Raw genomic sequence first — 24,841 nt, 5'->3', positions numbered from 1 at the left:
AAACCAGACTAATCGGGCGTTGATCATCATCTTCAACAGTTTACACAGATAGCTTGTCAAGGCGATTGGGCGGTAGCTTCCACTAGAAGTAGCAGGTTTGGCAGGCTTCAATGTAGAAGAATAAAGGCTTCACGCCAGGCATAAGGGAAGGAGTCTTCAAGCCAGATACGGTTGTACAGTTCAAGTAGATGTTGTTTGCCATCATCAGGGAGGTGCCTGAGCATAGCATAACAGATGCCGTCAGGACCAGATGCCGTATCCTTCGTAGAAGCCAAAACCGCAGCAAGTTCAGCAGTAGTTAAAGGGAGATTGTAAGGTTCCACCGTCCTGGATCTGAACTGAAGTGGCGTAGATTCGATGCGTTGTTTATGAGTGAGGAATTCAGATGAGTAGTGAGTAGAACTCGAGACATCAGCAAAATGACGTCCCAGTTCAGCAGCGATTCTATCCTGATCAGTAACCATAACAACATCAATGACAAGAGATGGGACCGCCACAGTGGAAACATGGCCCTGGAGACGACGAATCTGCGAGCAAACCGCTGTCATGGAGCTGCCAGCAGTAAGTGAAGAAACATAAGTGCGCCAGCTTTGACGTTTTGCTTGCTTAATGAGATAGCGGGCGCGACGACGAAATTGAGCCAAGACGACGAAATTGAGCCAAATTATAGGCTGTAGGAGCACGATTAAATGTACGGAGTGCTCGACGCCGGGCCAGAATAGCATCACGAATCGCATCAGACCACCAGGGAACAATCCGTTTGCAACGGAAACCACCATAAGTAGGAATAAAGTCAACTGCAGCTGCCAAGATACTCTGCTGAAAGGCGTTACAATGATCATCAACAGTAGAACTAGGTTCTAAAGAGAAATGAAAAGTTGCAGAAAAATGACCCCAGTCTGCTTTACGTAGATTATAGCCAGTGAACGGAGTGGAAGGGATAAGCGGAAGAACATGTACAAGAATAGGAAAGTGGTCACTGCCGCACAGGTCATCATGCACACGCCAAGTAAGATGGCCACCAAGTTGAGGACTACAGATGGAGAGGTCCAAATGGGAGTAAGTACCAGTAGCAGTAGTAAAATGTGTGGGACTGCCATCATTTAGGAGCAAGGAGTTAGTGATATCCAGGAAACTGGTAATCTCGTGACCTCGAGGCTCAGTACGAGGAGAGCCCCACAATGCATGATAGGAGTTAAAGTCGCCCACAAACAGAAAAGGAGATGGAAGCTGGCGTACAATCAATTCAAGATCAACAGCAGTAAATGCGTCATGGCGCGTAAGATAGACACAGCAAACCGTAACAGGTTGTCTTAAGACGACACGAACAGCTAGAAGCTGGAAAGCACTGTTCACATGTAGGAGAGTAGAGTGGTAGGCATCGGAGACACCAATTGCCACACCACCCGCTGCACGACCGATAGTAAGCTGATCATGACGATATATAGTGTAACCAGAAAGGACAGAGTTGCTAGTAGATGTAAAATGAGTTTCCTGAAGACAAAAGATTATAGGATGAAACGTTGTCAATAACTGCTTGAATTATTCGTAGTGAGTGGAGTATCCATTTAATTCCATTGAAGAAGGGCCATGGTCAACAAGAGTCAAGCACAAGAAGCGAAGTGCTGTGCCGGCCTTTTTCACAGCCTTCCACAAGGGTGAAACTATCAAGCTTCTCTTCCACCGTAGCATCCATAAGAGACTCATTATCACTGGAGAGGCTATGTGATTTATGTCTCTGTTTCTTCGCCCAAGGCGGACTAGCAGACTGGCTGCGTGAAGCTTTCTTCGTTGGGTTGTCAGAAGTGGCTGCAGAAAAGGTGGAGGCAGCCTTGGAAGCCTGGGTTTGGAGTTGTTTCTTCAGTTCCCTTTTACTGAGAGGCTTCGGCGGAGGCTGGTTATTGGACTGCTTAAAAAAAATGGGCGATCGATGGAGTAGAGGCAGATGATGTAGAACTAGTAGATTGAGCAGCAGAAGTCTGAGACTCAGGAGTGGGCTTAGCACTTCTGGAAGGCGAAGGGTCCGTTGATGGAGGCTTACGTTGCAAAGCAGTAGAGGACTTTTGCTTCGTGCGTGAGAGATCTGAGTTTATAGATGGAACAGTGGCACGGGACGCCTTGGGAGAGGCGGACACACTGCGAACCTCAACATCTGTCTGTGTGGCAGACTCAACCGTCTGAGTCCCTTGGGATCGACTGTTCTTCAAAAGAGAAGAAAAACTAGTGCCGAAGGTGACCTTTGGTTGGATACGTATTTTAGCCTCAGCTGCAGAGATCTTTTCGATGACCATCAGTTCGCGGATTTTCTTTCCGGCCACAAATTGAGGGCAGTCACGTGACCAAGCTGGGTGGTCACCTTTACAGTTGCCGCACTTCGGTGGGGCCTGACCATGGGCTGCAGAACTACAATTACCACAGAGACCAGCTGCATTGCAGGAAGGTGCGGAATGTCCAAAATGCTGGCAGTTGAAGCATCGCATCGGTAGTGGAATGTATGGCCGGACTTTTAAGCGATGATACGCAACGTTCAAATGCGTCGGCAGGTCAGGTAGGGCAAACGTAAGGATGTAAGAATCCGTAGGTTGCCCCGTACCTGCTTTCTTGGTGGTAATACGATGTACTTCCGTGACGTGACAATCCTGAAGTTCTTCGCAGATTTCAGCCTCTGGTAAGTCTTGTAAATCAAAACAGGTAATATCGCCCTTACTGGTGTTGAGGTCGTGTGCACAAGTAAGGTTCCATTTCTTAACCTTTTAATGTGGCCAGGAGGAAACGTGCCAGTGGCAATATGATGAAGCTGGCGATTTACAAAAAACGGTGACAATTTGCTTAAAGCTCCAGCTGTGTCAGACGATCTATCTTTGATTATTAGATATCTTGGTACGGGACCAAGCTTTTCCTCATTCTTCTCTAATCCAATACTTCTTGAGAGGACCCACGTCCCACCGTGTTAGGGGAGGAACAAATGGTCCATTGGGGATTCCCGCACCGCAGAATCCCAGCATTTCCTTTCAGGGCATCACTCCTTCCGGTCCTGCTGGGGGCGCATGCGCTTCGCTCCGCCGTTCCATGGCTCCGGGTCCGGCGTCATCCAATCGAATCCAAAAACATATCAAGTCCATAGCAAGGTTGTCATCCAAAAAGGCAGTAGTCCATATCCGAGGCTTATTTGGGAACAGTGCTCGATCGAGGACCAATGGCTGATTGCAGTTCCGAAGAACTGGGCGATGGGGGCGCCACATCCCGACGCCGGGATCTTGTCATTTGACTTGACAAGTTTGTGTTTTTGTAACAGCAGTTAAAGCTAGACTGTCAATAAGCAATGTAAATTTACCACCTACCAAATATTTATAGAACGTGTTAAGAGCTAGAAATACGGCAAATAATTTGATCTGATATATGGGTCGATCCTTAATTCTAGGGGGAAGTGTGGCACTGGCGTATTGAACTACTGACCAATGCTTTTCGTGTGGTAGTTTCTGAAACAACGCGGCTGCGGCGCCAATCTGGGATCCATCCGTGATAAGCAGATGTTCGGCTGCTGGATTATATATTTCCATTACTGGTGCTGTGGTCACCATCTTTTTAAGTTGCTGAAATCGGTCCTCTAGTTAGGGAGTCCACTGTACTATCTTTTGCTTGCTGGCGGCTAATTTATGCAATGGAGCTGCCACTAAGATGATTTTATTATAAAATGCACGATGAAATTGGAGCATAGCAAGGCACGGTTTTAGTTGTTTTACAGTCTTAGGACGTTCTAAGGCGGTGATTGTTTTAACTTTATCGGGATCTTGTGATATCTGTCCTTGATGTATAATATGGCCAAGAAATTTGAATTTTTGGACACCAAAGTGTGTTTTCTTTAGGTTAAATAAAAGTCCATATTTTTCGGCAGTGGTTAGAGCACGTTCTCACACACGCAACATGCCGTCAAATGTGCTACTTTTGAAAATTAGATCGTCAATGTAATTTAGAAAGTCTTTTTCCGAAAAGTCTGTATATATTTCTCTAATAACTCTATGCAATATCAAAGTAGATGTACGAAATCCTTGTGGCAATCTACGTAGTTTTAGGAAAGTATGGGAGAAACCTAATTGACTGACACTAAATCTAGTTAAATCCTTATCAATTTCATCAAGTGGGATTTGGTAAAAGGAACTAGAAAGATCTGCTATTGAACAATAATTAGCATTGTACAATTGGTCGAGAACATCTTGTGTTCCCGGCTGTACATCGTTTATAGGTCGCGATCCCTGAGAAAGTATGCGAAATCTAAAACGGTACGTACCTCATTAGAATTTCTCTTTGGAATAACTAAAGTTATTTCGATATAACGCATTGGATGGTGCTAAAATTCCATTGTCTAGCATTTCTTGTATTTTAGCCTTAGCACGAAGTCTGAAAGGTATCGTATAAGTCGGTAATGCTCACGGTGTACGATCCACGACATTTAGGCTAGCTGAAAAGCTGTCAATGCCTTGAAAATCTCTATCATGCCATTGAAAACATGTAGGATGTCTCTTGAGTACATTCAAAATTTTGTATTTCTGATCTGGTGTCAAATCTGGATTAATTTGAAATTTAGAGTGATCTATATATTGCTTAATTTTCTCTAAGCGTGTTTTTACACTATCTTTAACTTGCTTGTTGGTAGGTTCGTATAATTTCCTAACAGTATATATCTCTGTGGGTTCTATATCTTTCGGAAGCAAAGCGCCTTCGGCTATGTGCAACCCTTTAGCAAAGTACTTCCTACGTGGAGTATGATTAACTATTGCGAGAATCAAATTATTCGAACTTACTGCTGTGTGAACAAAAACACATCATTGCATGTTTTTGTATATTGGCGTATGCACTAGAAATTCTGTATCTGGAATGTATGTATCCAAAATAAGCCTAACATACCGCACTGAATTAGGTGGGATAACTACACCTTGCCTAACATAAAAGTTAAATTTACAATTTTTACAAATATTGGCCAAAAGAAAGGTTTCTTTATTTAATTATTTTGGCAATCTGTTATTTTTACCAAAATGCACTAATTGCAAAGAATTTTCCTGATAATTAATATTAGCTTTATGATGCAATAGAAAATTATTGGACAAAAGAATCGGAATATTCGCAATGGGTGAGATCCGAAGAGGTACTTGAAAAAAATTTCCCTCTATTTCTATTGGTAAGATTACTGCCTTTGTAAGATTTAGTGGTGTGGAAGTGACACACAATCATAGTCAACGCCTTGCGAATAAAATCAGAAAAATAAACACACTGCTGAACAAGACTGCACTTATTTAATATAAAAACACATTTACACGTGACGTTTCGATCTTCTAGCCAAGATCCTCATGATGTGGAAGATATTCCATATACTTTGGTATGTAAGGAAAACTGTTTACAATTCCTAGTCACTAGGGAATGGTGAAGGGGAGAGGCTTAAGCGCCCGTATCGAGAAAAAAAATTGAGTTTGTGCTATTTATTTTGCCTTGAATATATGGCAAATGGTTCTTAAACAGTAAGGGAACTGTAACTTTATTTCTTTCATCAGTGTCTTGTTTATAAGATGTAGTTTCACAAGTAGACATTACTACGTTTTCAGTGAATGATTCTGTTATGGGAAAAAACATTCTTAAACTGATTTTCTCGTTCATTATATTCAAGCGTTCCGGAAGAGAGAGTGTGGTGAGGAACAGCCTTCTCTAATTTATCGATCTCAGATTCTATATCTATAGACGGAAAACTAGTTTGTGTTTCAACACTAATTGCGCGTTTGAATTCTCGATCTAAAGGTTTAAAATTAGTGTTGGTGGCTTTTGCACTAAACTTGTGGGAATCGCCACTACCTGAAGACTGACTCACTGATAGTGTTTCTACACTAGCATTTGTTCCTGTAATGGATTTCTGATTACTTTGCGTGTGCTGATCAGTGACCAGGTCTTTAGGCACAGTGTTGGGAATAGCCACAGAAGCATGAAACGCTACTTGCCGCTGAGCCTTATTACTAACAAACGGTGGTGCATTCGGGTTAAGTCTACTAGATATAGAAGGTTGATCGACTATAGATGAACCTGAAACAGAATTTTGCCTGAAAGCGTTTGAAACAATAAAGGGGTAAAAGATGTTGAAAACCCAGGGGTTGCATCCGAGATTGGGTAAAATCAACCCCTAATGGTACTAGTTTTTTTGAGTATCCTCTATGGCTAGGAAATTATTCCTAGGGGATGAAGGCTGGTTCATCACAGGATATGTTCCTGGATTATATAATATGGGATGAATATATTGGAAAGGTGGAGGTACAAAATATTGTGAATAAAAGCGCTGAGGGTTTTGTTTTCCTTTGGAAAACTGTTTATGCATTTTTGTATTTTTCTTAGTATTGGAGGCTTGTTCTTCGCTATGTTTACAACACGGATGCGCTTGTTGTTTTGAAGAAATGGCATTGTGCGAAGGTGTAGACGACCTACTTTCAGAGGTGAATTTAATTCGTTTCTTTCCTGGTTGACTATGCCTGAAAGGGCTTTTTGACCGCTACGGCGATTGTATTTTCGTCTGCCTGTTTAGTGATAGCTATCTGTAACGCTTTCAACTGGTTTGAAATAGCGTCTGAAGAGTCTGTTTTGCTTTCTACACTAGAAGAAGGAAATTGCAAAGAAACTTCTTTCTCATTTTTAACACGATAATTAACTAACGTCTCTGATCGTTCTATTATTTCTGTTTTGTCAATAAGCTGTGAAAAATTGTCAAATGAATGCTGGCTAAATAGCGGAATATATCTAGGCAACAAGGAAAGAATCGTTTGCTGTACAAATGATTTGAAAGGCATCGGCGGAGAAATCCTTTGCGACAGGCCAAACTTCTCATAGAGAAACTGTGTCAACCGGTCTGACTAACTGATATATTTGCTGAAATAGCAAAGTTGCTTGCAGCGATGAACAGTTTGGTGAAGACTGATCCAAGAATTTATCGCGTAATTCTTTCCATATTAAACTTGAATAGTCCGGATTGTTATCTAACCAAGTACACGGGAATTTGCCTAAAGAAAGTTTAAATACCTGTTTCTTTGTATCTTCATTCCAATTATGAATGAGTGCAAATCTATCAAAGCATTTCAGAAATTTTGAAGCATCCTGGCCGTTTTCGTTAGAAAAGGTTTCCAAGAAAGAATGAGACGAGACAGGAGTATGTACGGAATTACTTAAAGATGTACTTCGAGAAATCTTTTGCTTGTTACGTGACATTGTTTTGATGTCTAATGATAGACACTTTCTCTAATAAAAAGACACAAGAAAAACAATCTATGCAATATAAAATGCAAAACTAACACTACATGTATAAACACATTGATAAAATTGTGTTTAGTTTGCTTGAGTGAGAATGTATTTGTCTTTTATATTATAGAGCATGAAAGTATAATATCTAATGTACACATTACACCACAATAGCTATAAGCTAATCTTAGTGGTAAAGACAAGCAAAAAATGACTTAAAATTGAATTTGTCTTGAATATTTGCATCGGAGCCATGTATCGGTTTCGATAAGTTAGCGAGCGTTTCTAAAAGGTAGCGGTTAACTTTAAATATTGACATTTTAAAGAGGAGTTATTGACTTGATATTGGTAGAAACCTGATATTGGTAGTATAGTGGTTCATTGTTTTAATTTTAGGTTTTCAAATGCTTCATAAATGAAATTCAAATAGATACAGATTTATTGAATAACAAATCAAATATTACAGAAGTTGCAGACATCGTAATTGAATATTGTCAGAATTTAGTACACTAAATGTCTTCTATCAATAATTGCAAAATTAAATAAAGCTTCACCAAGATCTGAAGGATCTGGTAGCATGAATTGGCCTATCAGGAGACCTCCATGAGAACTGATAAAATACATTCTCATTTCAAGAACAAATTCAACATAAAGAAAAGGTAAACTTACATGAAAAATCGAGAACGGATAATTCTCAAATCTCGTCAGCCAGAAGTCTTTCATGTTTCATCCGTAGCTATCGACAGTGTTTTCCCTATAGTTTCTCTTTCGCTTCTTCTTTGCTTCTCCTCGACAGTAAAATTTGGGAAGTATTTATATGAAAGATGAAGGACTTTCACTCGCTTTTACTACAAAACAACTCGGACGTCATACATCCTTGAATTCTATTTCTAAGTTGTTTTCGTATTTGAAAGTTTTCTTCACATTCTATCTATACACTATATATGAAATTGATGTACACACATGATCAAAAGTTTTTGATGCCTTTAAATTCAATAATAAAAATTTTAATATTTCATAGATCTTTTTAAACGTTGTTAACAATAGTTAACACACTTGCACCTCTTATTCTCACAATTCTAACGAATTTCAAGTTTACTTTCCTATTTCAACTAATTAAAAGATTTTGGATCCCAAGAAAACGCCTATTTAAATAACATGGGGATTTCTTCATCCCCCTTTAGACCCCTTAAACATTAAAAATATTCACTTTTGGCAATTTTGCTGTAGGTTAGTCTCGAAAGCCTACAATCATGCCAAATTTCATCATTCTAATCCTACCACAAGTAACTGAACATTTTGGCGTGCAGAAGACGTCCCATATAAATGACATGAGAAAGACTTTTCAATTCCCCACAAAACCACTCTAAAGTTGAAAATTTTTACTTTGTCCTCATTTACTTAGGTAACGCTAATGAAAACGTACAAGAATACCGAATTTATCGTTTGAATTCCAATTACAAGTAACTAAATTTTGGAGATTACAAGTCCAAATAAAGGCCCATTTAAATAACATGGGGAATTTCTTCATTTCCTCCTCAGACCTCTTAAAACTTAAAAATATTCACTTTTGGCAATCTTCCTGTCGGTTAGTCCCGACAATCTACAATCATGTCGAAATTAGTCATTGTAGCCCAAAAGGAAGTGCCCAATAATTTTGGGATGCCAAAAGTGTTTCATAGAAATAACATGGGAAAAATTTTTGAGTTCCGCATAAAACCACTCTAAACTTGGAAATATATATATTTACTTATCCAACTAGGTAAGACTTACGAAAACGTACAAGCATACCGAATTTCAAAGTTTTATTTCAAGTACCTAAAAATTTGAGATTATAGGTCAGCAAAACTATCCATTTAAATAACATGGGGAATATATTCATCGCCCCTTTAGACCAACTAAACATTCAAAATATTCACTTTTGACTATGACTTACTCCCGAAAGTCTCTTTCGAATGAACACGCCCAGCTTTGTGGTTAGTGACCGCAGCTGACGGGGCCAAACAGGACGGCAGTGCGGCCCCCGATGCGGCAAGTTAAACGAACTTTAATGTCTTGCACGGCATGCGTGAAATGCTGTTGTAGAATTTTTACAACCCTGAACGGTCGCTTGGCTCGTGGGTCGATGAAAAACGCAAATAGCTGCGCGAAAGAGTGTGAACTGCAGGACAAACGAAGATCGACGTTTCGAACGCACATTGCGACCCAGGATCTCTTCTGGGTCAACCTGTCTGAGGGTCGGTATCTTTATCCTGGCGGTGCAAGTTTTTTGGATGACCCCACGGCCTCTCGCTACTTCGGTAGGGATGCTATGGCCATGTGCAAGGGACCTGGCAAGGGATCTCGCGCAAGGCTTGACTTTCTTGTTGGTAACCTCTTGTGACCATGGGTCCAGGGAATGGAGACTGTGTTCTTGGGCTTCCGCGACAGCGGTTGTCTTAAATGAGCAGCAAAGGCTGGTGGTTTACATCCTCCTGTTGAGGCAGTTTTTGTCTCGACGAAAATTCCTGAGTGAATTGGGGAGCTTGGTCTTTCGACTTCATCCTTGCCAAACCCCTTTCGATGGGAACGAGACTGTCTTGTGTCCATGCAATTTTTTAGCCTGGGCCGGCGCAATGCTGGCTGGCGAACAAGGAAATTGGGCCCTTGAGTCTTGGTATTCCAATTTGCCTCTACTCCTGGATGAGCTTCAGTACAAGGTGCCCGGCAAGGGGCAAGGGGGTGACCCCTGAGATTACCTGCTTAATTTAAGCATATTAATAGGCGGAGGAAAAGTAACTAACTAGGATTCCCTTAGTAACGGCGAGCGAATACGGAAGAGCCCAGCACCGAATCTCGCAGTCGTTGGCTGTTGAGAAATGTGGTGTTAGGGAGGGTCGATTCTCCCGAGTTCTTCAGGCATGTCTAAGTCTCTCTTGAATGGAGCCACTGCCCATAGAGGGTGCCAGACCCGTGCGACCGTTTCAGTTTTCGTGAGAACCTCTCGTCATAGTCGGGTTGCTAGAAAGTGCAGCCCTAAGTGGGTGGTAAAATCCATCTAAGGCTAAATATGACCACGAGACCGATAGGGAACAAGTACCGTGAGGGAAAGTTGAAAAGAACTTTGAAGATAGAGTTCAAGAGTACTTGAAACCGTTCGGGGGTAAAAGGATTGTACCTTAAACCCCGGATTAGAGATTCAGAGAGATCTGTGTAGACCGAACTTTCAGGTTGATCTTTTACTCCCTCGGGTTTTGGGACTCCTGGGAGAGGCAGCTGACTCTACATAGACCCTCGCATTTTTGTCTTTCGAGGCGTCACAACTCGCCGGATGCAGGTCTACGGCCCGGGGAGGAGCTTGTCTGGGTCCCCGTTGCCCTTACAAACCCCTGGGGTCCCGGCTGGCGTTCGACGGTATGACAATACGGAGTTGCCCCGTTTAGCGCCTTCATGTATGTACAAGTGTTGGATTTGCTAGCCGTCGGGCTTAGTCCCAGACTTTAGTAGTCCGATGCTGTTGGTGCAGACTATGAACCGGGCGTATTTCCTGTTTGTGGCGTGTACTGTTTAATGGACCATACGACCCGTCTTGAAACACGGACCAAGAAGTCTAACATGTGCGCGAGTCATTGGGAATTACTAAACCCAGAGGCGTAATGAAAGTAAAGGTCTCTGTATAGAGACTGAGAGAAGATGGAGGCCTTTCCTTTGGAAGGGTTGAAACGGCTTCTCTGTTGCCTAACACGGGCCCTCCCGCATTCCCGGGCGTCTCGTTCTGATTGCAAGACAAGGCGCACCTAGAGCGTACATGTTGAGACCCGAAAGATGGTGAACTATGCCCGGCCAGGACGAAGTCAGGGGAAACCCTGGTGGAGGTCCGTAGCGATTCGTCGTCGGAGCTAGGTATAGGGGCGAAAGACTAATCGAACCATCTAGTAGCTGGTTCCCTCCGAAGTTTCCCTCAGGATAGCTGGTGCTCATTTGAACGAATGTCGAACGACTCTCATCCGGTAAAGCGAATGATTAGAGGCCTTGGGGCCGAAACGACCTCAACCTATTCTCAAACTTTAAATGGGTGAGACATTCTGCTTGCTTGAGAGTGAAGTAGAGGTTCAGGATCGGAGTACCTAGTTGGCCACTTTTGGTAAGCAGAACTGGCGCTGTGGGATGAACCAAACGCTGAGTTAAGGCGCCTAAATTGGAGCATATTTTGAAACCATGAAAGGTGTTGGGTGCTTAAGACAGCAGGACGGTGACCATGGAAGTCGGAATCCGCTAAGGAGTGTGTAATAACTCACCTGCCGAAGCAACTAGCCCTAAAAATGGATGGCGCTCAAGCTTCGTGCCTATACTCGGCCGTTACTGCAGTGGACGCAGTAACCCCTAACGGGTGTTGACGCAATGTGATTTCTCCGCAGTGCTCTGAATGTCAACGTGAAAAATGCAAGCAAGCGCGGGTAAACGGCGGGAGTAACTATGACTCTCTTAAGAGGGAATAGAGGGAAAATAAAAAGTGCTTGCTTTGATGGTGACTTGGATGTTAAGGAAATTGATGAAAGAAAGAGTTTAAGATCTGTGAGAAGGAAACCAAATCCAATGGATAAAAAGAATTTAGAAGTAATTAGTAACAAAGTAATTAAAGGTAAGAAAGATACAAAGATCTATCTCGATGGAAAATTGAAAGATGGGGAAACAGAGGTATATAAAGAAAAGGAGATTATGATAAGGATGGAAAAAATAGACAGAAGAGAAGATAAAGATGACCGATATAGAGGAGGAATGGATGAATGGATGACTGAGAAGCTGGAAGATAAGGAAGAGCAAGAAGAGATTGGGAAAAATGATGAATTTGTAATTAATGATATGATTGAAGTGGATGTTATTGGTAATTTTGGAACTAATCGGCGTAGTTCCTTAATAAAGAATGATGTTGAACCGAATGAAACTGATGAAGAAAGTACTAATCGACCGGTTTGTGAGGACAATATATGGGAGACGTCTATGGTATGGAATATGAGTGAGATTTTTACTCAGGGAATCCCATTGAAAATGATGAAGAACCAGATAATGAAAAACAAATAATCGAGACTGAAGGGACTAGTAATGGACATGAAATTGAACATGAATTTAGGATGGACATGGAAAGGAAAGGTAGTACTAAAGTAAAATCAGGAGGAAATTATTGAAGAAAGGGACGAGCAACAGAGTAGTAAGGAGATAATCAATGAAACTAAAGAACCAGAAGAAAACGGTAACGATCTGAGGATAACTAATAATGTGGAATTTGAAAAATTCTGCAATAAGATTGATGGAAAACCAATAATAACTCAAGAGTATAACCTAATAAAAAGACGATGGAGTAGTGTGACTCCTGTTATAAGAAGATTCCATACGAAGGATAAGGAGAGGAAGAAAAGTAAAGATGATTTTTTTGAGAGAGAGAAGAAGTATATAGATAAATATTTTACAAAACTGTTAGAAAAAAGAAGTAGTTTGAGTTACGACAATGATGCTGAGACGATGAATCAGGACTCCGGAAAAACTTCTATACTATGGAGTAAAAAGGATATGTTGTCTGACGATACTGTTAATGGTAAGGAAAAGGAAGATGATAATTTAGAGAAAATGAATTTGTTATATGGTCAGATACTCAAGTTGAGGGATTACGGAGCAGGTTTCAGAAAGTACTTGGAGATGATAACCAAAATCAAATAGTAGAGATGGGGGGTTTCCTCCACACAAGAAATGGTGGACGAATTATTTTTAACTCCTAAGCCGAATGAAAATGAAATAGAGAAATCCAATAGAGTACATCAAGATATAGAAAGGTTATTACAAGAAAAGACACCAAATACGGAACTTGACAAAAAAAGTTGAACCAGAGGTTGATACTCTTTGGGGGTATATCAAATGTTGAGAGAAATATTGAAAGAGGATATAGGTTTTACCAGAGAAAATCTCAACGGAATTATTGATAGGTTTGTAAATCTTTTTAAAATTAAATAAGAAAGAAGATAAGAAAGGTAACCCAGGAAGGAAGAACCAGGGAAAAAAACGAAAAATAGGAAAGGAGATAAAATTCATCGATTTGCTGTAACACACAAACTCAAAGTCAAATCCGAAGAGTTTGGCAAATGCAGTTTTTGATGATAATCTTGAGGATTTACTTGGCCAGGTTAGGGAAAAACCTCAGGATGAAGACATCAGAAAACTTTATGAGCAACTATGGAGTAAAACGGAATTGTAAAATTAAATTGGAAAAAAAGACCATGGATGAACAACTGAAGAATGAATTATTAAACCCAATAACTAAAGAGGAAATTAACGCCAAAATTAAGAAAATGAAGAACAACTCTTAACCAGAAAATGAAGAACCGGTTTGGACGGAATTATGAAGAAAGATAAATAAACCTGAGGTAATTGAAATTCTTGAGGTCTTATATAATGTTATTATGAATTGCGGCCTAATCCCGGATAGTTGGAAGCACAACAGACTGTGTTGATCCCTAAGAAGGACGAACTAAAAGATGCTAAAAACTCGAGACCTATAACAATAAGCCCAATACTGCTAAGATTATTTAGTTCAATTATTAAAGAGAGACTAAGGAAGACTTTCTCATATAATAAGCGTCAGAAGGGCTTCTCTCGTAAGGAAAGCACTTCAAGTAACTGCTTTATCTTCAACCAACTGCTATATAGCGCAAAAAGAAAATATGGAATGGTCGCTATAGCAATAGATATATCCAAGGCGTTTGATACTATTCCCCATGATGCTATTATTGGTGTTTTGGAGGCTAGAGATTGTCCTCAACAAATCTTCAACCTAATTAGAGATATGTATAGTAATCTTCGAACTCAGATAAGAGGTCAAGATTTAATTAGTTTTGATATTAAAAGGGGAATAAAGCAGGGAGACCCGCTCACCCCCCTGCTGTTTAATTTAGTCGTGGATGACATTATTGAAAAGATAGAAGCCCTCGGTAATGGAATAAGAGTGGAGGATGAAGAGATTTCAACTCTTGTTTATGCTTATGATATAGTACTGATGGACACCTCAGAAAAGCGTCTGCAAACGAAGATTGACACTCTAGTGCATTTTTAACGGATTTAGAAATGAACTTATCTTAAATGCAAAACATTTTTCTTTGGATATCAACTAGGAAGTCGTGGGTGTGTCAGCCGATTAGTCTATACATTCATGACTATGAAATCCGGAGTCTATTGGTAAATGAGAAATTCGTTTACCTGGGATGTAGTTACAGCATATTTAATGGAATGAGTAGTAAATTTCAACTGGAGGATATAAAGGAGATTGTTAATCGTGTGCTTAAATTGTGTCTTAAGCCAAGACAAAACCTTAACCTTATTTTTACATATATTTTGCCTAAGTTTTTTAAAACCTTAATTAACGGCATAATCTCAAATTTTCTTTTGAGTCTTGATCAGTTTCTAAAAGGTATCGTCAAGACGATATTGCATCTCAGTCATAACATAACCGACGATATCCTTTATAGCAGGAAACGTGACGGGGGATTAAGTTTCCCACGATTGGTAAATGTCATTTCGTTGGTAATGTTCAAAAACGGCTGCAAGTGGAGGGAGAATGACGATCCAATAATACGGAAATTATATAGTGTAAACCGAATTGAAGAATTTATGAAAAGAAGAGCGTTGGCACTTAATTTAAGGTGGCCTATACCAGTAAAAAGGTTAACAGCATATAAACTAAATTTAAAAATAAAAAAACAAGAATTTTAAAACTGGAAAATCCAACCATTCCAGGGGAAAGGTGTTCACTATTTTCAGAATAATACTGATGCTAATATTGCTTATTATGACGAACAATTAATGACCGATTCTAGATATATAGATTTTCTGAAAATTAGGTCTAATACGTTTGGAACTAAAGTTTCCCTGGCACAGGCCCATAAAAGAAATGAAGTCCTGTGTAGAAGATGTAAGACAAAAAAATGAAACACTCGCTCATGTACTTTGTGAATGTATTGAAAACAAAAATAAAATAATTCATCGGCACAATGAAGTTCTGGACATAATCCAGAGCTCAACTGAAAATAATGGATTTAAATATATTATAGAGCTGGAAATACAGCTTAGTAACGGGGACAAACTAAAACCTGTTCTGATATTGATAAAAAATGAAAAAGCTTTGGTTATTGACTTTACTATAAAATTTGAACAAGGAAATTTTGAGGATATGGCTAGCAAAGAAAAACGTTCTAAATATAACAAAATAAAGGACAAAATAATGGAAAAATATAAAGTAACAGTAAACCCAATTGTACTAGGGGCAAGATGTGGCCTGAGTAGTAACTGTTGTAAGGAATTGGATAAGTTGGAGATAAATAATAGGAAGATTAAAAAGACCATTGTTATGTCAATAATAAGGAGCAGTATCGAACTGGCCAATGCTCATTTGGATTATAGTTAGATATTATATGGTGTGTTTTACAGAATGAAAAGGAAAAAAAGAAGATAATAAAAAAAAGGAAAAAAAAATAAGTGAACTTTAAGGGTATAAGAATATGATTAAACGAGAAAGAATGAATAACAGTGTTGTTGTTTGCTCTCTCCCTACATCATTGTTTGAAACTGGAATGGATATTGGTGATTTATTTTCATTGTTTCTATGTTTATCTGCTTTGCCCCCGTTCGCTATTCTAAGGATTGTCTTATTTTTACGCTGCATGCTCACACATCTTCACGGCCAATAAACCTCGTTTCAGCCGGAAAATTTTCAAGCCTCCGCTACATTTTAAACTGTAATAACTTTTTTTTGTAAATGTGAATATAAAAATTCCTAATAACATACTCTGATATACTGTATACTTTCTGTGTAGAAATTTTACTATTCTAGTTTTATTGGTTTATCTATCTGTAGTGAAAAAAAAATGGTTTCAATTTCTCACCCATCCGTGCAGGTAGTCTTGACGGCCAGTGTGGTCTGTGCTTGCAGTAAAATTTTAAAACTTCTAGACCAATTTGAAGTATATTTTCCTTCATAAAGTTAGTGGTACTGTAATTCTTTATGCCAACTCCCATGCACAGTATTTTCATACGCTTTCTGTGAAAAATGCACTATTCTGGTTTGAATAATTTCCCAAAAGTAGTGTAAAAACGTAATTTGGAACAAGCTTGTCCACAAGGGAGAGCGAAATGTAATAGTATTCTAATTTACTTTCTCACTTTTATAGTCCACCGATTGACGTAGAATAGTATATAGTTAAATACGTTTTTTTTCCTTTTTATCAATATTTTTCCTCCTCTCACCTTCCACCACAGTATCCACACATCTTTGCGGCAATCGAAACCTGTCTTCGCGGACAAAATTTCAACCCTCCGGTGAAAGATAAACTGAATTTTCTTTCTTAGAGTTGTATATATACAAATTCCTCGTACGTTGTACCATGTACCGCGTTTGGTCACGTTTTGAATACAACTTCAACATTTGTTGTCTCTACGGTTTCTTTACAATTGACAATAAACCTGATTTGACATTCTCATATACCGTTGCCGATTGTGTACACTGCAGCTGACGGTGAGCGAACCCTCTTCTCGCCGTCATTATTTCAGACCTTCTTGTACAGCGGGGGACACTTCTAAATGGTACAGCCATATGGAGATTTACGGCTAAGGTGTACCATTTAGAAGTGTCCCCCGCTGTACAACTTAAAGTGGCTTCTCTTTCTGCAAAATTGAACATTAAAAATGAAAAACAATCTATACGTAGTTCCATGCATGGTATTTAGGTACACCTTCTATAAAAATAATTCATTATTCTAGCAACAAGTTAAAAAAGAAAGAAAAAATGAAATAACCGTAACCACAAATGTTAGCAATATGTTAAGCTATTGTAACATGCTTTCTTACTCTACGATTGTTTAGTCACTGAAGCAAAAATTTATATTGGAGAGTAAATTTTGCATTATGTTTTCTTAAACCTCCCCCCCCCCTCATATTTTAAGTTACATCTGTCGCTAAGCGGTTAAAATTTTCCATCTGAGATACGTGTTCAACTGTGGGCATATTGGCGGCAACCATGCACCATTATATTGGCAACTATGAGACTTTAGTCCGCAATTATGAACGAAAAGTAGACAACTATGAGTGTTTTGACCACAAGTGTGAGGATTTTGACAGCTAGTGTGAACCATCTGACGGCAACTGTTAGCGTTATGTCCGCCATTATGAACGATTGTCGCGAACTAAGAGCATTTTGTCGGCAAGTGTGAGCATTTTACGGCTTGTGTGAGGATCCTGACGGCAACCGTGATCCTTTTTTTTTTTTTTTGCGATGATTCCTTCCACCTACTTTAATGAAAAATGTTTCCGTAAATTCACGGTAGAGATTCCCCTTATCTAGTTTCACTGGTTTTCTTTCGGTAGTAAGAAAAAGAAAAGAAAGAAAAATATTTCAAATTCTCATCTACTCTCACCGGCGGTGTTCGCAAGTCTTGACGCTAAGCGTGGTCTCTTTTTGCCATCAAATTTTCAACTTTCTACAACAATTTAGAGTCTCTTTTCTTTTAGAAAAGTGGAGATACAATATTTCCTTATACGTACTCGAATGCACAATATCCAGGTACGACTCGTAGAAATTGCACTTTTCTGTTTTTAATAGTTTACTTAAAGTAATGCAAACACGTAATTTGAAGATAACCATGACCACAAATGTGATTGAAATCTATTAGTTGTCAATTTTTTTCTTACTCGGTTATTCCTCGCGTATTGACACAGAATAGTATATTGTAAAATAAAATTTAAGTTGATTGTTTCTTATCGGTATTTTTATTACTTTCCCCCCATAATATCCACACATCTTTGCGGCAGCGAAACCTGTCTCATGCGGCAGAATTTCAACCCTTCGGTAAAAGATAAACTGAATATTTTATCATAGAAAATTTTGTATATATACTTAAGTTCCTTGTACGTTGTCCTATTTACTGGATTTCGAAACGTTTCTTGTACAACTTGTATGATTTTTCTAATTCTGAAAAAAAGGGGAGGTTTGTGATCTCATCGACCCTTCCTAGCTGCGGTCGCAGCTCGTCACGGTCAGCGTGTCCTTTGTTTCCCGTCAAAATTTTAACCCTCTGGAACATTTTAAAATCTCTTTTATTTTAGAAAAAATAGGATACAATACTTCTGTTTACGTACTCACGTGCAAAGTGTCCAGGTTCACGCTCTGTACAAATTGCACTATTCTAGTTTGAATAGTTTCCTTAAAATAGTGCAAAAACTTAGTTTCGAATAAAAATGACCATAAGAGTGAGCGAAATATAAAATTTCTCCGCACGTTATAAGTCCGCAAAACCGTCCACTTAAATTACATGGGAAAGTTCTTCATCCCGACTTTGCAACAACTAATTTTTTTTTAAATATTTACTTTTGGAAATTTTCCCGTGAGTTACTCCCGAAAAGCTACAGTTACGTCAAACTTTGAAATTATAACCCTACAGGAAGTGTCCCATAATTTGGGAGTGTGAAAGGTGCAGTATAAATAAAGCCTACGTTGTTTTCTTCTTACCACATTTAGTAATCCTATAAATTATGACGGTATGTATGAGAATTTTGACGGGTAGTGTGAACCATCTGACGACAACTGTGAGCCCTACGTCAGCAATTATGAACGAAAAGTCGGCAACTATGAGCGTTTTGACGGCAAGTATGAGCATTTTTACGGCTTGTGTGATGATCCTCACGGCAACTTTGAGCATTTTGATCCGATGATTCCTTCCATCTACATCGATGAAAAATGTTTCCATACATTCTCGGTAGATATTTCTCTTCTTCAGGTTAACTGGTTTTCTTTCTGTAGTTGAAAAAAATGAAAGAAAATAAGAAAAGGTGATATCAAATTATCTACTCTCAAGGGCGGTGTTCGCAGGTCTTGACGTTAAGCGTGGGCTCTGTTTGCCGTCAAATTTTCAACTTTCTACAACAATTTAGAATCTTTTCTTTTAGGAAAGTGGAGATACAATAATTCCTTATACGTACTCGAACGCACAATATCCAGGTACACTTCTTGTAGAAATTGCACTTCTCAGTTTTGAATTGATTAATTAAAGTAGTGCAAAAGCTTAGTTTCGAATAAAAATGACCACAAGGTTGAGCGAAATATAAAATTTGTTTAATTTACTTTCTTACTCTATTATTGTTCACCCATTGAAAGAGTAAAGTGTATGATTAAATAAAATTTATGTTATTTTTTTCGCTTATCACTATTTTTCTTCTTTCTCCTTTTCCACATAATCTCAACACATGTTCGTGGACAGCTACACCTGTCTTCGTCGAAAACTTTTCAAACCTTCGGTAAAAGACAAACTGAATTTTCTTTCATATATATATATAATAATGGTTAGCTTGGGGCTTCGCCCACAAAGCCCCTTCTTTTGAAGGTATTTCGGCCTTGCACCTCTTATTCTCACAATTCTAACGAATTTCAAGTTTACTTTCCTATTTCAACTAATTAAAAGATTTTGGATCCCAAGAAAACGCCTATTTAAATAACATGGGGATTTTTTCATCCCCCTTTAGACCCCTTAAACATTAAAAATATTCACTTTTGGAAATTTTGCTGTAGGTTAGTCCCGAAAGGCTACAATCATGAAAAGTTTCATCATTCTAATCCTGCCGTAAGTCCCTGAACATTTTGGGGTGCAGAAGACGTCCCATATAAATGATATAGGAAACACTTTTCAGTTCCCCATAAAACCACTATAACGTTGAAAATTTTGCTTCTACTGATTTACTTAGGTAACGCTAATGAAAACGTACAAGAATACCGAATTTCACGTTTGTATTCCAATTCCAAGTAACTAAACTTTGAGATTGCAAGTCCCAATAAAGGCCCATTTAAATAACATGAAGAATTTTTTTCATTTCCCCTTTGAACCTCTTAAAAATTAAAATGTTCACTTTTGGCAATTTTCCTGTCGGTTAGTCCCGACAATCTACAATCATGTCGAAATTAGTCATCGTAGCCCTACAGGAAGTGCCTAATAATTTTTGGATGTCAAAAGTCTTCCATAGAAACAACATGGGAAAAAATTTTCAGTTCCCCATAAAACCACTCTAAACTTGGAAATATATATATTTTACTTATACAATTAGATAAGACTAACGAAAACGTACAAGCATACCGAAGTTCAAAGGTTTATTCCAATTGCAAGTACCTAAAATTTCAGATAAGTTCTCAAAACCGTCCGTTTAAATAACATGGGAAATATTTTCATCGCCCCTTTAGATCAACTAAAAATTCAAAATATTCACTTTCGGAAATTTTTCAGTGAGTTACTCCCGAAAATCTACAGTTACGTCAAATATGTCCATTATAACTCTACTGGAAGTGTCCTATAATTTGCGGGTGTAAAAGGTGTCGTATAAATTAAGCCTTAGTTGCTTTTTTTCTTACCACATTTAGTAATCTGATAAAGTATGAGGGCATGTATATGAATTTTGACGGCAAGTGTGAGCAGTTTGACGATAGTGTGAACCATCTGATAGCAACTGTGAGCCCTATGTCCGCAATTACGAACGAATAGTCTGCAAGTATGAGCGTTTTGAGGGCAAGTGTGAGCATTTTTACGGCTTGCGTGAGGATTCTGACGGCAACTGTGAGCATTGTGAATGCAACTATTAAGCATTGTGTCTGCAACTGTGAACTCTCTGAATGCTTGTCTGGCCATTTTGACGGCATTTATAAAGCTTCGGTCGGCATCTATGAATCATATTTCGGGAAGAGTGGGCAATCTGACGGGAACTGTGAACATTGCTGTTGGCGACTTTTCACCCAGCATAGCCTTAGGATATGACTAACCATGGAAGCGTTATCCGTAATTTTTGACATTCTGTGATTTTTCGTGACTGGTGCGCAATCGAGAGGAATCGCTACACTATAGGGGTTATCTATCTGGAATTACCTGAAGTTAGATCATTGAAATCATCATTATTTACAAAGGTAAATTGTCATAAACTGAATAATAATGGAAAAGGTATTGGCATAGAATACCCAATTAAAAATGAAGATGCTAACTGCCCACATCATCCTGAAGAGATTTTTTGGAATATTAAGGAACTGGTCATACATTTTGAAAACAATCATTCGAACACTTACTGTTTTAGATGTATCTCATGTCATAAGACCTTTGATAAATTTCATAACATAACTTGTCATCGTCCTAAATGCCCCGGGCCGAAAGTTTCTGAGGGCAAATATCCATGTAAATATTGTAATAGAAAATTTGATACCTCCATGGGAGGGGTACACATACTCGAATGGAACATCTCAGAAAAAGAAACGAAGAAAAATAGAAGATATAAATAGGAACAAAATAAGACTAAATTCAGGAGCTGGAACAAAATGGACTGATGAAGAAATAGATTTATTTGTACAAATTGTGGACTCAAACCAAGGATGTAAAGGACCTAAATCTCATCCTTGCAGAACATTTTGAAGGGCGAAGCAAGTGAGATTAGAGATTTAAAAAAAGCATCTGATGAGGATCGGTCGAATTTCTGTGGATGCTGTTTATAAACAAGATTGAAACCCATCTACACAGACAAAGAGGAAACATAAAAGTAATGATGATAATGAAAGATATACATATAAGAATGAAAATGAAATTAGATATGTTCTTAGGTCTAAACGTCAAAAAATGAATGAGAAGACGGAAAATGAAGAGGACTCTGAAATACAAGAAAATCTGAAACGGAAGCGTGTCAAAATAATAATTTCATCGGACGAAGAGGAAACGGATGAAGTATTTAATGTTGGGAATGAGAGTTTAGGAGGCGGTGAAGATACCAGCAATGTAATAAATGATGTTAATTCGGAAAATGCGAATAGTGAATGCCCAGAATTACTTATGGAGAGCGAAATAAGTGAGAAATTGCTGAAAATGAAAATATCTGAAGATGAAAACCAACTAGAGACATCACATAATGGAGTGATGGAGCCTCATTCCAAGAGGAATGAAACTTTGATATGGAATTTGGATGAGATATTGCAAGAAGATGAGGAAGGAAAAAAACAAGGAGAGATATGATAATTTAAGATTTAATGAAGAGATGGCAACAAAAGACGAGGAAAATAAACCAGGAAACCAAAAACGAAGGTGGAACAGTTTTACTCCTCCGAAAAATAAATTGGAAAAGAAAAAAATAATGAAAATAATAATAGGTAAAGTTAGTATTATATAAAATTTAAAGTGCATTTTTTTAGCTTAATATATTTTACTGCAACTGAAATTAGCACAATAAAAGATTAGAAAGTCCACAATTTTGTTTATTGACGTTATATTAAAATTCTCATTTTAATAAAAGGCCATAATCTCGTACCACTTTGCTTAGATTAATTAAAGTTATTTTTTGTTGAATCATTAATGGCCTTTTACAAATTCTAGTCTAACAATTGTTATACTTATTGTTTTAGTACATAGTTAAATTTATAATATCATTAAAACGGTTTTTATGTTACAAATGGATAATTTTAGAGAAAAATTAATTGTCGCAAGACAATTAAAGGTACTAAAATTCAACAAGTTTTAAAATTACAAAATTATATTATAATTATAGTAGAAAGTTTTGATTATATATAGAAATACAAATACTCAGGCTTAGACCTTTTTTTATTGACAAACTGTTATTTTACAGTAATTTTAAGTTGTGATCTTTTTAATTAAAATTTTAATATGTGTATAATGTTGGTGTTGTAAACTGGTTCGAGTACTCTAAAACAACTATTTTCTTCCTCTTTTGGATTTGAAGTAACAGGTAAATCTATTTTAACAGCTAGAATGGAATGCCTTTTAAAAATTAAGTATCCTGTTGAGGAGGATAATTTATATTGTTCAGATCATCCTAACGATTTTTTTAATACCGAGGGGTTTACATCTGACTTAGAACAAAAGCATAAGGACAAGCACTGTTTCCAATGCGCGCAATGCTTGAAAACATTTGATAAATTTCATAATGTGTCGTGTCGTTTTCCTAAATGTCCAGGACAGAAAATAAACGATGGCACCTTTTGTTGTAAATATTGCCCTAGGAGGTTTGAAACGGCCCATGGTAGGGGGACACATACACGAATTGAGCACCCTGGTGAAAGAAATAGGGAAAAAGTTGAAGAATTAAATCGAAAAAAAGAAAGACAACGACCAGGAGCAGGTTCTAAATGGACCGATATGGAAATATATTTATTTGTTGATATTGTAAAAACAAATAGAGGAAAAAAAAGATTTAAACTTAATATTGGGCAGTCATTTTGAAAACAGAACTGCTAACGAAATTAGAGATAAACAAGCATTTAATTCGAATAGGACGGATTTCCAAGGACTACCTAACGGCAGAAGAGGAGATGGAAAGGAAAACCTCAATGAAAAGAAACAACGAATCAGGGGAAAAAATCGAAGAGGATGTGGAACTTAAAGATAATAATTTGAACAATGATGAGGAGGATGGCTATAGTCTAAAACATAAGCGTCCACGATTTTCTCAGGATGATGATTGAAAAAAGATCAACAAAAAACTAGCATAATGGATTAAAGTAAGAAAAAACTGACTCAGTCAATGGTAACTTTATCTGATGAAGATTCAAGTACATATGAAGACTCATCGGAGGAAGATAAGAAATGGAAACACATTCAATCCAGAATTTGGTCTAGAGCTAAAAATAAAAAGAAATCAATAAAACCATGGATAATCTCTTCTTCAGATGAGGAAGATACCGATGGAAATTTACCTCACGGAGTTATAGCTGAAGAAGTAATTGACAAATTTAAAAAATTAGGAATCAATAGTAATAATGAAACTAAAGTATCCATTGAGGAAATCATTGATGAAGAGAACCTGACAAACAAAAGACCTGAACTCAAGAATCAAAACGAAAATATGAACACAACAATGATCTGGAGACTAGAAGATGTAATTGAAGAAAAAAAATAATTATTCTAAACCCGTAAAATTATGATACTGAAAGAACTAGACGCAGATGGAGTAGTATAACTCCACTTAAAAGGAAAATCTTAAAGGAATAAACAATACAATCTGCCAGTCATAATGGATACCCCAGTACAAATGAGGATTTTTTCAGAAGAGAAGCAAAATCTATAGATAATTATAAAAAAGGAGGTTATGGAAAGAAACAAACATGGAAACCCTGAACGAATTTGGAGACCTCGAGGAAAATATCTCAGTGAGCAATGAGTTAACTGACAAAGATGTTGAAAATATTCCATCGGAAACAGAATTTAGTAATAAAATGTCAAAAAAAGAAGGATAAAAATGTCGTCACAGAATAGTCCAAATATTAGTCTGAATTCTGAAATGAGTAACGAAATCAACAGCTACTAACATTTGGTCTGACATACAAATTCAAATGGTACAAGATAGATTCCAACGTTTATTGAATTTTGAAAATAGTTTTCAAAATATTGAACTAGGAGCTTTTTACCAACGCAGGAAGCTGTTGAAGATTTACTATGTACACCAGTGCCAGAAGAAATTGAGTGTCGGGCCGAGGATAAAATAATGAAGGATATTGAGGATATATTATGTGAAGATGAACAAGACGACGAAA

The 24,841-nt window shown here is 37.9% G+C and overlaps 2 pseudogenes; both read left to right on the top strand.

Moving 5' to 3' along the window:
• The first annotated feature begins 9,360 nt into the window (after nucleotides 1-9,360).
• On the top strand, nucleotides 9,361-9,507 carry LOC145688754 (5.8S ribosomal RNA; annotated as a pseudogene).
• A 481-nt stretch (nucleotides 9,508-9,988) lies between these two features.
• Nucleotides 9,989-11,775, top strand: LOC145688701 (large subunit ribosomal RNA; annotated as a pseudogene).
• Nucleotides 11,776-24,841: the final 13,066 nt, after the last annotated feature.

The sequence above is a fragment of the Thermobia domestica genome, chromosome 6 (assembly GCF_964235325.1).
Source record: "Thermobia domestica chromosome 6, izTheDome1.hap1.1, whole genome shotgun sequence".
Classification (NCBI taxonomy): Eukaryota; Metazoa; Arthropoda; class Insecta; order Zygentoma; family Lepismatidae; genus Thermobia; species Thermobia domestica.
The sequence above is the reverse complement of the archived record's forward strand: the minus strand, read 5'-3'. Positions and strand labels throughout refer to the sequence as shown.